This window comes from Engraulis encrasicolus, unplaced genomic scaffold, assembly GCF_034702125.1.
Source record: "Engraulis encrasicolus isolate BLACKSEA-1 unplaced genomic scaffold, IST_EnEncr_1.0 scaffold_32_np1212, whole genome shotgun sequence".
NCBI lineage: Eukaryota > Metazoa > Chordata > Actinopteri > Clupeiformes > Engraulidae > Engraulis > Engraulis encrasicolus.
Genome location: NW_026945621.1, coordinates 183,691 through 201,282, shown reverse-complemented (window position 1 = coordinate 201,282; position 17,592 = coordinate 183,691). Strand labels below are relative to the sequence as shown.

Below are 17,592 nucleotides of genomic sequence, written 5' to 3'. Positions count from 1 at the left end.
TTTGGTGCAAACCTCCTGTGGACATCACTGTTGTTGCAGACCACACATACCCTCTTGGAGTGGCTTAAGTCATCAGGTAATTCACCATGACATGAAATGGGTTAAAGCATTTAAGCAATGACAATATGCATGATGATGGATGGTATTTAATACACAATAACAAAATAATCAATACATAATACACAATAAATACACGCAGGGCTGATGTTGACTGATTAAATATTGTGCTCACATTCTGTAAACTGATGTGGAATCTTTTGTAACCAAATACTTGTGTAAATGTCATCAGTGTCAATAACAGCTCACTACACAAAGGAAGGTCTGGTGTGCCACTGTACCTGGATTATTTAAAATGTTGAACTCATAAAAGGTATTAAACTGCTCATAGGTGAATCAAGCGCAGTAGCCTACTGGAAATAGCCTAACACTATCACTTTCATGCACAGACTATGGTTTTAACACCAAAGTAGTGTGTAAATGGAGTTTGTATCTAAGTTGTTGGAGCTGGACATCCTTTGCCTCTAGTTGTACAGTCAGCTTGGTTATCTCAGCCTTCTGAGTGCCCACCATGTCCCTCAACGTCTGAAGCTCATCTCCATGATCTGTAAACAACGAACAACAACAACAGAAAAAGTTAACAAACTGCATATAAATAATATCTCTCTTTCTCTCGCTCACACACACACACACACACACACACACACACACACACCGTGGTCACTGGTGTTTGAAGCACTTTGTTCCACAGTGTTAAGGTGTTCAGTGGAGTTTGAGCTCTCTCCTCGTACCCTGTAAACAATCAGTTTGACTTTCCATTACATTTTCATAGTAATGCAAGGTTGATGCATGTTAGTGTAGGAATCAGATGTTTTGTTGATGTTTTGAGAATGATGACTGGGTACAACAATCTCTATTAATGTTGCAATGTATAGGGCTAACTAAATCATCTCTGATTGAAGGCACTAAAATAAAATGCACATTGTGAAGTACAGCACATCTGGGATCTTAAATCAATACTATTAATTATTATTCAATCTCTGTTCAGTTGCAATGGTTACATGAGGTGGCAGGTGGCATTCTAACACTAAAAGCAGAATACTTTGCCCAGCATAGCTGATGCTTATTTAGCCTACTACAAGCGAACAAGTGGCATCCCCACTTTAAATGCCATTGTACAAGATAAACTTTTCAACTGTACACAACATTAACATTACTTTGGTTGCTACTTGCATGCATGCACAATATGAACAGAACAGTCAACAGTGACAATACAGTTAGCCTATGCTAAATGAGGCTAACCCATTCAATCCAGCTATGTGTTATTATGATCATCCACACAGTTCTAGCTGCCCAAAAATGCAAGGTAGTGCTACTAAATTGCATTTGAAGTAGTGGTATCATCACGTTTTCAATGAGGTAGGTGGAATTTAGCGACATTAAAATAGCTGCTTACCTTAGCTTGCATAGTGGCTTCTGTTTACATGCTGCTGGTGGTGGGGTAGTCCACATTGTTTAGTCCACAGCAGGAATTTCTCCATCTCGGTCTTTGGTTTTGGGAAGGAATGAAATGTAACCCTCCCTCCAACTTTTTTGTATCTCTGTTGTCGGAATTACACACGCCATACGCGCAACATTTCATGTTATCTTCCAAACTCGGCATCTCTCTCATAGACTTCCATTCATCAAAATGGTTGGCTTGACCAAGGTCCCGAGCTTAGTAACTGTTGCTATGCTATGATTGGTCAGTTACCATTTTGGGGGGTGGCCGCGGAAAGGTGAATTATATTCCTTCCAAAAAATGTCAGACTGTCACAAAATCAGGACTCTGCACTAGGGTTGTGTTCTAAAGATCGAATCACAAAAAAAGTATCCACATACAAAAAATCAAGTCTTCTGTTTCGATAATCCACATTACAAATCTGTTGAGTAGGACAAGATGTTATCCCAATAGATACCTAAGGCACAGACGAGACACTGTGGCGATCAAGTGAGTGATGGAATCCCTTGGGTTATCAAGTGGGCGCCCTCCATCTTGGGTGTTTCGCTGATGGGTCCACGACACCTCAAGAGGGCTCAGCAGTGAGGGCTCAGCATTTGGACTCATCCGCGGGCATTCAAGCACTGTGGCAAGACTTCGAAGCACCACTCATTTCAAGCCCAGTTTTTTTTTGACTCCCCCTGCCCCATGAACCAGGAAGAAGAGGGTGTGACTTAGATGCCCCTTTGGCTTAGATTTGCAGGTGAAGCTAAGACGTCATACGCAGCTCTGATGGTAAAGGTTACGCTGAATGCCTCCATCTCCCATAGGTCTTCCCAGGAGAGCTTTCTTTTCTCAACTCCTTCCCACGCCATCCACTGCCCCTGTTTCGCCTGTGGCACGGCTTGTGTGTGCCTTGCTGCTTCCTCTTCCCGCCGTACCTCTTGGACTACCAGCTTGCCCTTCTTGGCCTTGCTCCAGGTTGATTTGCTAGTTCCAAGGTCAAGACCACTCCTCCCTTCCTGAACATGTCCCACAATGTCCTGGTGTCGGAGTGCGGCCTTTGCCTGCTCTGTTTCAGCCAGCGGGGGCCACTTCCTCCCAGTGGCCAAGATGGGTGCTGCTTGGGTCACAGGAGTCATGGAGCGTCATCTCCAATCTGACCTTGGCACCCCTCTGCCTTAAAGACTATTGGGATACCCCTACCCCTACACATGAACACGCAAAAGGAGGGGGAGGGGTAAGGGGTAGGGCCAAGGGGTGAATTGAGATTGAGCCTTAGAGCCCTCCGCCAGGCTAGTGATGGGAAGTTCCAGCATCCCTCTGCCATAAAGCCAAATACTTACTACTGAGGAATCTGGGAAGGCCAAGTCACTTCCTGGCGTAGGCATTGACCAGTCTCTCCAGTTCTTCCACCTTTGAGAGTGGAACCTCGTAGAGGGTTAGTGGCCAGAGGAGACGTGTCAGGAGGCCATATTGCATACACCAGTTATTTTGTGGATTTGTGTTTTTTAATTACCTCCGCCAAGGGTGAAGGTTATGTGATCGCCTGGATTTGTGTGTGTGTTCGTTACGGTTTGTGTGTGTGTTCGTTACGCCTGGGTTTGTGTGTGTGTTCGTTATTGTATGTTCACTGCTATTTCACGGACTGCCACAAGGTGCGCGAGGTGAATTGAGCACTGATCACACCGGACAGACGAATATCCCCCTGTGTTGCTGCAGCCCCCTCGGTGTCATGTGAATAGGGGGAACGGACTGGCTCCTCTTGCAACGTTTTGGATGCCAGCTGCCTTTAAAACCGGTTCAAAATACATGTTCTGCGATGACCAGTCAACACTGCACGTGTGATTGTTCAGAGTACAGCTACTTTTACTTTGCCTAAATTAACACAAACAGGAAGCTTGGTTCTACCGTACTCAGTAAGCCAGGAGAGTTTCTTTCTAACCCAATAAACAGCTCTGTCAAAACTTTTTGCTATTCCTGGGGGCTGTTCATTAACATCTCACTCGATGCACTTACTTGTGAATATGCCGAGCCTATTATGTACATTGTTTCATTTTGACAACACCTGTTTAATTTCAGCTCGGGCAGTTTCTAGCTAGTTCACTAGCCTAGTTATTCCAATATGGTAACTGAATGCAATGTTAACCTAGCGTTTCCACTCTGCTAAACCCACTCATTGTAACTTTATGGAGTGGTTGGACATTAGTTAACACAATAGGCAACATTCATCATATATTTGTGAGTATGCCAAGCCAAATATGCTAAGTTGGTAGTCATTGGGTTTTGACAAAATGACTCCTTTCAGTTCAGACCGAACGTTAGCGTGCTAGGTAGCTAATTATGCTAACGTCATCACTCTAGTTTCTTTCTAGCCCAATGAACGCCTCTGGTAGCCTAATGTTTTCACTAAGCTATACATAACGTTCTTACTAACACCAGAGAACACCCAGTCAGACAACATAGCTGATATTAAGGGTGGTACATAACCATGTAGATTGGCGCAATTATAAGTGGCAGGCATTGAACATTGATTACAAACTGGAACCACCCAATCCATGCACGGACGGTGTGTTGACAACAATGACTAATCTGCCTGCACGGACTGGCACTTCCCTCTGGTGGTGGTGGACAGAAACACACTCACAAGTTTTATAGGCCTACCCGTATTGGTGGTAGCCTACTGTTAACTCAATTGAATTACTTGTATTGGAATGGAAAGAAAAATGTCTGCATTCTTAAATCCTCTTTGTGTTCTTCTTAAAGGGACACTGTGTGAGATTTTCAGTTGTTTATTTCCAGAATTCATGCTGCCCATTCACTAATGTTACCTTTTTCATGAATACTTACCACCACCATCAAATTCTAGGTATTCATTATGACTGGAAAAATTGCACTTTTCATACATGAAAAGGGGGATCTTCTCCATGGGCCGCCATTTTGAATTTCCAAAAATCCCCATTTTTAGCTGCAAAAATGACTGTTCTTGAACCATATCTGTTTATTACTTGGTTAACTTTCATGTAAAGATCACATTTGGCAATAGGCAGCCCAGTTTCTATGAGCAGCATAGTTGCAGTACCGTTTTTGACCATTGGGATGTTGGGATGTTTGTGGATGACATAGGCCTAATAGGCCTATGGGTTTTTCATCATGTTGATTAAGAGTAGCTAGAAAGTAGAGTAGGCCTATCATTTATTGATCCCAAGGCGAAATTAAAGTAGATGGTTAAGTGTAGCCTAATTGTATTCTTGGCCCTAACTAAACTACGGTGATATGCATCTTTTCACTGGATGATGAATGGCAGAAGAACCATCATCCTTTAATAACTGCACTCTATTATTAAGGTTTGCAAAGGACTGAACTGTCATGAATGTGTCATTTTGACATTTTGAAACAAGGAATATGTTGACAAAGGCTGTAGAATCGCAATCTAATTCTGACCTGCCTTGGCGGAGGTGTGGTCTCTGAGCACTTTTCTAGTTCTATCTCTTTCCATGTTAATGCGATCACCATTGAGATTCTGTAATGAACATTTCCTTGTTTGTGGAGACATTAATCAGCTAAACATTAAGTAATTGTTAATTACACTTTGTATTTTGTGTTACAATAACACGGGAAGAGTAAATAGTAATGTATGAAATGTTATGAAAGATATGTTGTTGAAATTCTGTGTTGAATTAGTAATCCTTTCTGTGTNTGTCTGAGCTGACACCACCAAAATTCGCCTAAATGTTACACATTTCTACTTGAAAAACAGCTAGTTATGTAATTGTCTGAAATGTTTTTGGTACTTTGTACTTTGGTTTTTGTCAACTTTGATGTGGTAGGCCTACCACCCAGAATTCTCTATGCTCAATCATAGTGCAGTTATGAAGCGGTCAAAAGCTTGTGGGCTATGGTTGCAGCGAAACCAACATTAAAGAGTTAATATCTGAAATTGGCATATCACCCACTCTTATCTTGATGGGTAAGTGTTGGGCAGCAACAAACAGCAAAACCAAGCAACCCACTATGAGGTATAAAGCCAGGTTTGGCAAAATGTTGGCCTTTGTGTCTCAGACTTGGAAAACCAGGCTTTTTGGGTGAATGCCCCGCCCTCAAACATGCAAGACCCCACCCCCACTGATGTCCATACCTCACCTCCCGTTCTTGTGCACATCCTACTGTAAATGTAAACAAACACAAAAATAAGTATGGCATAGGGTATTTGGTCAGCATAACATGAATGGGAGCAGAAAACTGCTGTAATCTATGGCTGCAGCACATCCGACATAAAAGGTTCAATATCTGGAAATGCTCAAGGGATGTCACCGGGCACCCTCTGGAATCTTAATTGGTACAAACTTGAGTCTGATTTCCTCTCCCTTATTAATACCCTTCGCAGCACTGGAAAAAAATACGCTATCTCAGGCCCCATCCCCTCTGTCTGTTTCTCTGCCTTCCAGTTCTCCCGAATCCGCCAACTGCACGTCTGGCTGATGAGACACTGCCGCCAAGAAGCCATTCCCTACGTTGACAACTTCTCCGCTTTCTGGAACCGCCGAAACCTCTTCGCGCGAGATGGAAGGCACTTAAACCGAGCTGGTGCTCGTCTCCTCGCGACCAACCTGGAGCTGACCCTCGAAGCCCATCGGTCCTTGGATTGACTAACAGGTGTTTTAAATCCAAAGCACTACACCAACTTAGACACTGCGTGCCCAACAGAGAGTACTCCACTAGCTATCCACGCTGTCACTACCCGTAGGAAAGCTTGCAGATGTAGACCCTCTGGTTGTGTACACAACAACCTAATTACGATTGCACCGAAACGCATAAACAATAGCTCTACTACTTTGAATGTTAATGCTGCATTACTTAACGTGCAGTCCTTGACCAACAAAAGCTTCGTAGTAAACCAGCTGGTCTCGGACAAAAACATAAGCTTCATGCTTCTTACCGAAACATGGCTTAAAGACGACGGGGCGGCTACTTTTATTGAGGCTTGCCCTTCCGATTACAAATTCCTTCACGCCCCGAGACCAAATAAACGAGGCGGAGGCGTAGCCATACTTTTCTCCAACAAATTTAATTGTACTAAGATGAATCTGGGCTCTTTCTCTTCATTTGAATACATGGCAATGAGGGTCCAAGCAAACCTCAAACTGATTATTATTGTTCTGTACCGTCCACCGAAATTCTCTTCGTCATTTCTATCTGATTTCTCCACCTTCATGTCAGACGTACTTACTAACTATGATAAAGCAATAATTGCTGGCGACTTTAATATCCACGTAAATAAATCAGATGACGCAATAGCCAAGTCTTTCTTAGACACATTAAATGGATTCGGTCTCGTCCAGAATGTCACTGAACAGCCTACCCATCGGAAAGGCAACACACTTGACCTTGTTATTTCACATGCGCTTGATATCAACAATATATCGGTCACGGACGTCGGCCTCTCCGACCACCACTGTGTGTTTTTTGATTTTGACATTTCAACACAAATTAGCACACCCAACAATGTCATTCACAGACGACGCATTAATGCCTCTGCTGAGCTTAAGATTTCAGACCTCATCAAATCGGGTGACCTACTAAATGGTCACTGCACACCTGATGAAATGGTTGATAGCTTCAACAACAACTTAAGAGGAATTCTAGATAACATAGCTCCAATTAGAACGACGACAAGGACCAGAGCTAGGTATTCACCTTGGATGAATGACTCACTTAGAGCCTTAAAAAGAAAATGCAGAGTAACCGAGCGTCTTTGGAGGAAAACTAAATTAGAAGTCCATAGACAATCCCTTAGGGATGAGATCTCCTCCTACAATAATGCGGTACGCTCAGAGAGAAAAGCATATTTTTCCAAAATCATAACAGACAACCAGCATAATGCGAAAGTTCTTTTTTCCACTATTGACCACCTGCTTAATCCAACACATAGCAATAACAACCTAAATGCAGCATCACATGCCAAGTGCGAGGAATTTGCTAGATTTTTTAATAAAAAGATTGCCGACATTAGAGAAGGCATCCAAGGTGGAAACGCAGCAATCTCTGTCGCCCACTCAGGCGATACACCGAGGGGAGGGTTAAACCCCCCTAGGAGACCTGAGAGCTTCCAAATTTTTTGTCCAATTACAGAGGACGACCTCTGTAAAATAGTCAGGGAAAGTAAGCAGTCTACTTGCAGCCTTGATGCTATCCCCACATATCTGCTGAGAAAGATACTTGGTTGCTTAGCAGCACCTTTACTGCAAATTGTTAACACCTCTATGCTTACAGGCATTTTTCCAAGCTCATTCAAAACAGCCATGGTAAAGCCACTCCTAAAAAAGACAAATTTAGATCAGAATTCTTTAAACAACTACAGACCTATATCAAACCTCCCCTTTAAAAGCAAGCACTGGGCAAAAAGGCTCTGTTTCCGGGGATGTTTGTATGAAGATATTTCTGGATATTTCCAATATACGGAGATATATTGATAGATACGGTACTGATACGCTGGTGCCAATTTTCATATATGGAGCATATCCGAATCTCGGAATGGGACAGTTTCGACATGAGACAAATCCGGATGCCGTTTTCTCACCTGATATGGCACGTGCTTCACGTATTTGATGCAGATACTCTCACGGATGTGTTCCATTCTTGTAGTTGTATATCTCCGGATCTGTGAGGCATGGGACGACCCATACCTCCCACGACCAGGCAATAAATTGATTTCACAGGCATTTATGTACATGCCTTTATCACGCTAGGTGTTTTTAGCTTCTTCCCCAAAGTTGTTACAACAATGAACTCACACTTACTGGACAATGTTCATCTATAAACGACTGTGCACCTTGCAGGGAAGCTCAAATCTCAGAATACTTTGTATAATGACAAAAAAAAAGCTTTCTATTCTATTACTTAGGCCTATTACAACTTAGTCTTGCCTGGTTACCATCCTAATCACGAGTGAGATTGTCTTTCAGATCGAAACGATTGTGGAAGCTGAGGATTTCCCAACATGTGACGGGCATGTTGCCACATCTGTGATGTTGCCAAAGTTGCCGAAATTACTTATGCTGACGTTAGGTTAAACTGCCCTACAAAAGGTAAACAGCAGTGCCAACAATGAAACTGAGGGGGAAAAATGCCTTCAAAGACTTGGTAGGTTGGATATTGTAGCCTAGTTACTGCAAATTTGACATAGCAACATTTGTAAAACAGGGCACATTTTGACCATAACTCTTAGTCACAAGATAAAGGAGGTCTTCATGAAAATCATTTTCAGAATGAACACATTTTCAGAATGAACCTACGGTAATTGGTTACTGCACTTTGCCTTTGTAAGGCAGTATACTTCTTTCAACATAATATAATAGACACAAATCTACTGCAAAACAACAATTAGGCCACCTTTAAATTACTGCTAAATCCCAGCTAAAATCATATTATAACAGACAATTATTTTGTTGTTTTGAATGTTCTTTCTTTAATTGCTTATTTTACATTTACATTTAATCATATTTCAAGCTTTGTCGGCCGCAGAAGGGGGGGGGGGGGTCACGAAGGGAGAACCGGCCACTATCGGTCACTCGGTGGCTGGGCTTGCAGGCATCAATTGAAGTACGCCAGCAAGGCGCACACTTCTCCATCTCAGACAGAGCACAACAAATGTGCACTTGTTTCCCCATCAGGCACAAGGCTAGCATCAGCTCCTTTGAGGTAGTCGAGGTCATCCTCCTCCAGGACATCCTGCGCCACCAGCACCACTGCTTGAAAAGCAACAAAAAAATAGGGCAGTTTTAAACAATGTGTTAAACATTAAAAAATATGTACAGTTCAAAACCCACACTCATGCTTGTTTACCATGAACATGCCAAAGAACTGGTCACATGAGATAATACAGCAGGATTTTCACAAGATTATCCAGCAGATCAACCAAGCATAGTTCAATTGTGGTTTATCCACAGGAGTACAGTAGCTGTCATAGTAATATCCCTTACAAAAATTAACCATGGTTCTACTATTTAACTTTGATACACTATTTGCCATAAACCATGGTTCCCCCAAACCACGTGTTTTAAAACTATGGTCCCCCCCACGTTTCCTTATGCTTGCATCCCTTAAGCCTGGTTTAGACTCGTCCTTTAGTTGGAGGACACGTACTGTCAGCAGGGTAACGGCAGATCAAGTACCCAAACAGCCACCACGCCCTCCCTTTTAGCGCTGAATAGACCCCTTGCCGCGATCAACGTATAGTTCTCCCAGTTTGAATTGTTCGCGATCTGCACACTGCCCCCCCACTGACAGTATGTGTCCCCCAACTGATGGAGGAGTCTTTTTAAAAAAATATACTATTGTCTTCATAATGACAGTACAGTGCAGATGATGACAGGAAGCAAGTTGGGAGAGAGAGATGGGGAAGGGCTGGCAAAGGACCCAGGCCAGGAATTGAACCCGGGTCGGTCGCATTGCAAACGAGTGCCCTGCCATATGCTCCATGGTAGGGCCTGACGGAGGAGTCAAAACAGACCTTTAGTGTTGGCTGCCCATTTGCAAATACCTTGTACCAAATGCGGTCATTCTAAAAACTAACAATAGTACTCGGAAGAAAGAAAGGGGATATTGGCTAATTGCCCCCTGAAGTGAAGTAGTGACAAAAGAAAGTGATGGCAGTTGTAGGATGGGGTTGGTAGTTGTGGTTTTACCTACCCGCTCACGTCTGCTCATCAAATTTTTCCTTTTTTTCTCACGTCATCAGTCCTCCCCGCAAGGCCCAGTTGTTTGACTTTTAAGATTCTCAAAGAATCTATTTCAGGCTTCTGCGAGACAGAAAGAAACTGAGTTAGTCTTTTTTATACATCATAATCACATAAATGAGTTATGAGTAAACTCTCTGGTCCCCAGCTCTACCCAGAATCCTTACTAGCCTGGATGATGGCATTGGTGACCTCGTCACTATTAGGTAATCTACAGCTGAACAGAAAACATACAATGCTGTACACAAGTTTTCATTACTTTATGACTAAACGTGTAATGGTGATCCAAATATACAGTGCACGGCAATAATGACTACACCCCTGTTGAAAAGTAACATTGTGAATATATATTTTTAAAAACACATAAGTTGTTCCCAAAATGATTATAGAGTAACTGTAATACAAAAATGTTTTCATCTTATGGCAGAAAAGTAAGGTCACTAGTATAACTTGAATGACATATTTGTCCATTTTTTTGTGCAATTATGCTATGTTAAACTGTGTGAGAAGGGGCGTGCTGGCCCGAAACGTCTTGAAATTGAAATGGATTTAAAGGGAGGTCATCGTTGTGTGTGTTTCATCCTTGCCTTACATTGAACTTTTACATTATGAGTCCCCACCAGGCCAAAATAGATGTGTGTGAGATTTGAATGAAATCATGTGGAGAGTATGTATCACTGCTTCAGTAGTCACAGTACATGTCGACAAGCATGTTTCTTTTGGTGAAATTCAGCTTCCTCCTGTTGATGGCATCCACACAGCCCCAAACCGTGCAACTCTCACTACCATGCTTGACTTAAAGCATGGGCACTTTTCTTTGTTGAGAAGGATACAGCTGATACTAGGGAGGGGGAGGTGGGGGGTGTTTGGAGGCTTGTGATGAGTCCAAGGGGGCGTTTGCTCAAAAAAGGTTGAGAACCACTGATCTAAAGCTAATTTGTTTATCATGGTGTCATTAGATCACAGTACATGGTTCCATATCCCATATCCTTAGTCTGTTTGACTCTGATGAGACCATGATAAACAATTTTGCATCAGTAGATGGTGTCAAGCATGTGTGGTGGTAAAAAGTGATTTGTAGAAAGAAAAGTGCCTCATGCTGAAAGTCAAGCATGGTAGTAGGACCGAAATGTTTCGGACCTGTACCGATGCCGTCCGCAGTAGGAAGCTGAATTTCACCACTAGAAACATGCTTGTTAACATGTACTGTGACTACTGAACATCATCAGATCATGATACTCTCCATAGGATTTCATTCAAATCTCATATACATCTTGTTTAGCTAGGTCCAGACTCGAAATGTAAAAGTTCAATGTAAGGCAAGGATGAAATGCACAGCGATGACCTCCCTTTTAATCTTTCAAATTCGTTTAGATTCGGGCCAACACGGCCCCTCCATAGACAGTTTAACATAGGGGTGTACTCACCTTTGCACCAGCATAATTTCACAACAATGGACAAATATGTCATTCAAGTTATACTATTGACCTTACTTTTCTGCACTAAGCTGAAAAGATGTTGTATTACACTTACTCTATGGTCATTTTGGAAATAACTTGTGTGTTTATTGAAATATTGTTCAAAATATTACTTTTTCAACAGGAGTGTACTCATCAACATATATATGGTCATCTGGTTGCATTACATCTTTCTCTATTAATAGCACTTTGATCACAGAAGTATGGGCTGACATGCTCAGAGTAAACCTGTTTACCTGGCCTGTGGTCCAAGTCGTCACTGCAACTCTTCCTCCAACGCACGATGTGTTCGCCTCACTCATGCCTGATGAAAAAAAAATGATAACACAATCACATATTGTTATGCTAAGAAATTTCAATGTGATTCACTAGCCGAAATGGGATAAATGCAGAGAAAGATTTTCCCCTAGGGGACCAAAATTGGCTCCAATCCAAATTGGCTAAAAAATACTGTTACAAACAGTGGACAATTGTTTCTTGAATTTCCCACAGGATGAATAAAGTGCTTAGTAATACAGTGAATAAAGTACCTTATCTGTAAAAGACAGCCTGAACCTTACTGATGTTTTCTCTAGTTTGACGATGAGAACCTCAGGGTTATTTGAGATGGTTAAAATGGAAATTGCACATGTAAAGTCTAGATCATTTTCTTTCCCTTAAAACATGCAGTCAAATATATTACCGACAGGTCCTGAGGAACTCCGGAGGGTTCTGGGTTCCATTGGAGGGTTGGGGTTGCGGGGTGTTGATAATGCATTGCAACCACCGTCTCCTGGAGTGTCTCATGACATTCATGGAGCTGCGGATGTAGAATAGAGTGAAGTACTTTTTATCATGTTAGGCCTAATTCCAAACAAAATTAAGGTGTTTATCAGCTTACATAAATAGCCTACACAAATACAAAACCAAAACATGCAGAGGCCTTATACACATCATCAGTCTTACACATTCTCTCTCTCTCTCTCTCTCTCTCTCTCTCTCTCTCTCTCTCTCTCTCTCTCTCTCTCTCTCTCTCTCTCTCTCTCTCTCTCTCTCTCTCTCTCTCTCTCTCTCTCTCTCTCTCTCTCTCTCTCTCTCTCTCTCACACACACACACACACACACACACACACACACACACACACACACACACACACACACACACAGTCCTAGATGGGCATCATGTCATCCATACGATGTCATCAATTACCCTATAACAAAACAAATTCTTAAATTCACAATTTCTCGTTCTCTTCTTTCTGGCACAGATGTCTCAAGCTCTATGTGTGCATTGGAACAAGAGCAACGACAGGGCATACTCCTGTTCTGTCAAATAACATCGGAGGGGGCTTCTTTACCTCTGCCCGTTCATAACGACACATGCTGTGACCATCTCTTATCTTACAGAAAGACAATTGAGAGTGTGTGTTTTTCGCTTTGTCAAGGGGGACAAATCATATATTAGAACAATACAGCCACACTTTCAAGACTATACAAGGTGATAACTTAGTTGTGTGCGACATTCAGACACAAGTGTCCATGATGTCATTAACTTTTAGATATCACGGAAAATAAGCTTTATGTCAAACAAATCTGTAACCAAATAGTCTCCTCCTAGCTAGTTAAAATGTAGCAGGTTACCAAATGTTGTCGTAATTTCAAAATCTAGCCCCTGCAGATATCCGACGTCATATATCCAATGTCAGTAAAACGTCTATGCATACATTCATTCGTGACACCGTATCACTTGCCCAAAGGTTTAGTATTTTTAGGTGGTGGCAGGCTAGCTAACGTTAACATCTGCCTACCAGACCGAAAAAGCTAGGCTAGCTAACATGCTAAGATAACCGTCCTTGTTTAGTGGACAGTACAAGGCGCTGGTTAGTTAGCAAGTTAGCTATACGGTCAGCCAGAAAACATTAGGAAAGTTAAACATTACAATATTCAGGCATGCTTTAATTCTGATCTAGAGCTACTTTAAGACAATACACCGTATGTTCCTCTAATCTGTTACTTCAACTTACCTCAGAATGTCTTAAAGTCTGGTCCATCCTCATCATGAAATTACCTCGAACAACCTCGCCAGCCATCTCACTTGGACACCGTCTCGGAGTCCTCATAGTCCAATAGCCTAGAGCTAGAACTAAATAAGGTTTTTTGATGGCTTAACAAGTCTGCGACAGATTTCTGGAAAGTCTGTGATAAAGATGCTGCCAACTAACGTACGACAGAAATCCAGATAGGAAGCGGCGGGCTGCCGCGCAGAGCTTCATAATCATAACGGCAGAGGGAGGGCCAACATTCTATTCAATGCGATTGGCAGCACACGTCATCACGGTATCCAGTCAAAATATCTCCGTATTCACCAAACACAATTCCGGAGTCAAAATATGCCAAGATTTTCACGGATTCTTGAAAAGTCGGGAAATGGTCGAAATCTGTTCCGAATATGCCGCGTGTCATAAAACATATCCAGTCAAAATATCTCCGGATTCAAGCCTATTTTGCCCAGTGAAGGTACTAGAAAGGCGGACTGAAATCACAACATTTCCCCCTTTCTCCCTGGATCATTTACAATGCTACAATAGCTACCCTGTTAGGATAGAAAAACGAGTGGTCAAATAGTAATGTAGAGTAACTTTGTTCATTACTTCGTGGGGCACTTTTACATCAATATATGGAAGCCACAACATTTATAGTCGCTTAGGGACTTTAAATTAAGCAAAACTTTCATGTGAAAATTAACAGGAAGTGCCACCATGTTTTTCTCACTGGCAAAGAGCACGGTCTCTTGGCGCAATCATGTAGTCAACGAGCATGCGTGGAACGACTGGATTTATTGTAATTCCGAATAAAAGGTTACATGACAGAGGAACGTGTTTAATCGGATTTAAAAGAGGATTAAACCACCCACTTTAATCGGACTTAAGTTTAAATCGGAATAAACTTAAATCCTGTTCGGTAAGTGTTTACATGATATTTTTAGAGTGGAATTAAGATTTAAAGTGAGTTAAATCGGACTTAAGTGTCTCATGTAAACGCATAGATTGGGTTTGTAGTGTTCACTCAATCTGTACCATAACCTAGCAGGTGCAAATATTAGTGTCTACAACAAATTCATAACATGAGGCTTGCTAATGAGCTGGCTTTAACAAAGACTTGGCGAAGGTAATATTTTGGTAATAGTTCACGGTCTTGGTGGTTTGTTTGGTGATACTACTCATTCAGGGCTCTAAATTAACTTTTTCCACCACCAGCCAATTTGGCTAGTGGACATTTTTTCTTACCAGCCAAACAAAAGTTCAACAAGCCATTTTTTTTTTTTTATCTCGACAAAATAAACTATGCATTAGGCTAGTTTTTTTTTTTAATCATGGTAATTTTGTTAAACTATTTCTACAACACAGATACACTACATAATAAGCATATTATAGGCTATATTTTTTTTTCATTATTTTTTAGCTTCTGCAACATTTTTTACTTTCATTACTTAGGTCTAATCAATTTCATTGTTTTTTTTATTAAATTCCTCTGAAAACAGTGAATCACATCACACAAGCCACTCACATAGGCCTAACAAACCTTAAACATACAGAAACCAAACACACAGCCATACACTACAAAACCTCACACGCACACCACAAGGAAGGAGAAGAGATGAGAGGAAAAAGAGAGGAGAGAGGAGGAGCTCTTCTCTACCATGCGCAACAAAATGACAAGAAACCTATGTTTAACTAAAAGTACAGTTGTGCTCATATGTTTACATACCCCAGCAGAATGAACGCTTTCTTCGCGATTTCTCACAAAATATGAAGGATTACACAAAACCTTTTTTTCACTCATTGCTAGTGACTAGCTTAAGATATTTATTAGCAATATTCTGTGTTTACTCTTTCAAAAGCATGATCACAACCCAAACTACCCAAATGACCCTGTTCAAAAGTTTACATACCCTAGTTTCTAATGCTGAATATGGCCCTGTTTAACATCAGGGACCGCTCTAAATTGTTTGTGGTAGTTGTGGATAAGGCTCTTAATGTTCTCAGATGACAAAACAGCACATTCTTCCTGGCAGAATGGTTGTTTCCTATAATATTTTTGGGTGTCTTGCTGGAAACTCACATTTGAGGTTTCCCCTGAATGGCTCAATGATGTTGAGATCAGGAGAGTGAGACGGTCGCTCAAAAACTTCATTTTATTCTTTCTGAAGCTAGTGACGGGTTGATTTGGCTTTCTGTGTTGAAATATTGTCATGTTGGCATGTCCTAACAATGGACCATGCGCAGTTTCAAGGCTGATGTGTGTCAAGTTTCCTCCAGTATTTTTCACAGGGCAATGTATTCATCATTCTGCGAGTATGGATCAAAAGTATAATGCATTTGTAACTCAAATGTCCCCATGAAATCAGTGGTCCATGACCATGTTTCACAGAAGGGTATGGTGTAACTTTCATCATAGGCTCCATTGACTGTTCTCCAAATGGTACTGTTAATAGTGGCCTAAAAAAGTTCCATATTGATCTCATTTTTCCAAATGACTTTGTCACAGGCATTTTGATGCTTCTCACTATGCTATTTGGTGTATCATATGCAACATAACATGTTTGCATTTTTGTGGTAATGGCTTTCTCCTGGCAACCCCCAACAACCCATCTTTCCTCAAGTGCCTCTTTCCTGTACAGTTTTAAACATTTTTTCATGTTGTCCTATATTTCACCTGTAGTTATTTTTTGGTTGTCCTATGCCTCCTGAACAATTTCCCTTGGAATGATCATTGCAATGCAATGATTCCCTTGCCCATTGGCTTGATTCCAACAAAACTCCTCATATTGCATTTCTGAATTGAAATTCCAACGGTGCCAACATGACAATATTTCGACACAGAAAGCCAAATCAACCCGTCATTAGCTTCAGAAAGAATAAAATGAAGGTTTTTGAGCGACCATCTCACTCTCCTGATCTCAACATCATTGAGCCACTCAGGGGAAACCTCAAATGTGAGGTTCCAGCAAGACACCCAAAGATATTATAGGAAACAACCATTCTGCCAGGAAGAATGTGCCGTTTTGTCATCTGAGAACATTAAGAGCCTTATCCACAACTACCACAAACAATTTAGAGCGGTCCCTGATGTTAAACAGGGCCATATTCAGCATCAGAAACTAGGGTATGTAAACTTTTGAACAGGGTCATTTGGGTAGTTTGGGTTGTGATCATGCTTTTGAAAGAGTAAACACAGAATATTGCTTATAAATATCTTAAGCCAGTCACTAGCCATGAGTGAAAAAAAAGGTTTTGTGTAATCCTTCATATTTTGTGAGAAATCGCAGAGAAAGCGTTTATTCTGCTGGGGTATGTAAACATATGAGCACAACTGTAAATAATATCACGGGAATCTTGGCTTCCTTTGTTACTTCCATAGCTTTGTCGTTGATTGCTTTTTTTCTCTTTTTTTCGATGGCGCGGGCTTTCCAACTTAGTTGCGCCAGAACATTGCGCTCGGAACATTTCAGAAGACAACTGTCAGCTACGCTCACACTACTCTGACAGTCAGCTCTCCTCTTCTGCCCTTGTCGTAGCTGACAGAAGGCTGGTCGTCTGAAATGTTTTCTATGCTGGCGCGCGCAACAGCATGGAGTTGCCGCTCACTGCACTGGAGAGCCCACGGTGGGAGGCTACGTTGCGACGCTAGTGTCCATGGGTAATGTAGGAAATCTTGCCATCTAATGTTCGTCATAGCAGCGGTTTACCGTTCATAATTTACTGTACTCGGGCGCTACTAGCCAAATTGGCTGGTAGGTATTTTTTTCTACTAGCCAAAATTAATTTTCACCCGTGTTTGGCGGGTTGGCGTGTGTTAATTTAGAGCCCTCTACTCATTACTAGAAATGTCATTTCCAACCAGGGGTCCGTTTCTCGAAA

General features: G+C 41.6%; 1 long non-coding RNA gene across 2 annotated transcripts; it reads right to left on the bottom strand.

Moving 5' to 3' along the window:
- Positions 1–8,733: 8,733 nt before the first annotated feature.
- LOC134443477 (uncharacterized) lies at positions 8,734–14,119 on the bottom strand. 2 transcript variants are annotated; one of them, XR_010033678.1, is made up of 5 exons: positions 13,696–14,119; positions 12,376–12,492; positions 11,930–11,997; positions 10,169–10,278; positions 8,734–9,228 (listed from the first exon to the last, which is right to left on the bottom strand). It is a non-coding gene; the product is annotated as an uncharacterized LOC134443477 (long non-coding RNA). The 2 variants fall into 2 exon arrangements; XR_010033677.1 differs by having other exon boundaries at positions 8,737–9,225; positions 13,696–14,116.
- Between the last annotated feature and the right edge of the window lie 3,473 nt (positions 14,120–17,592).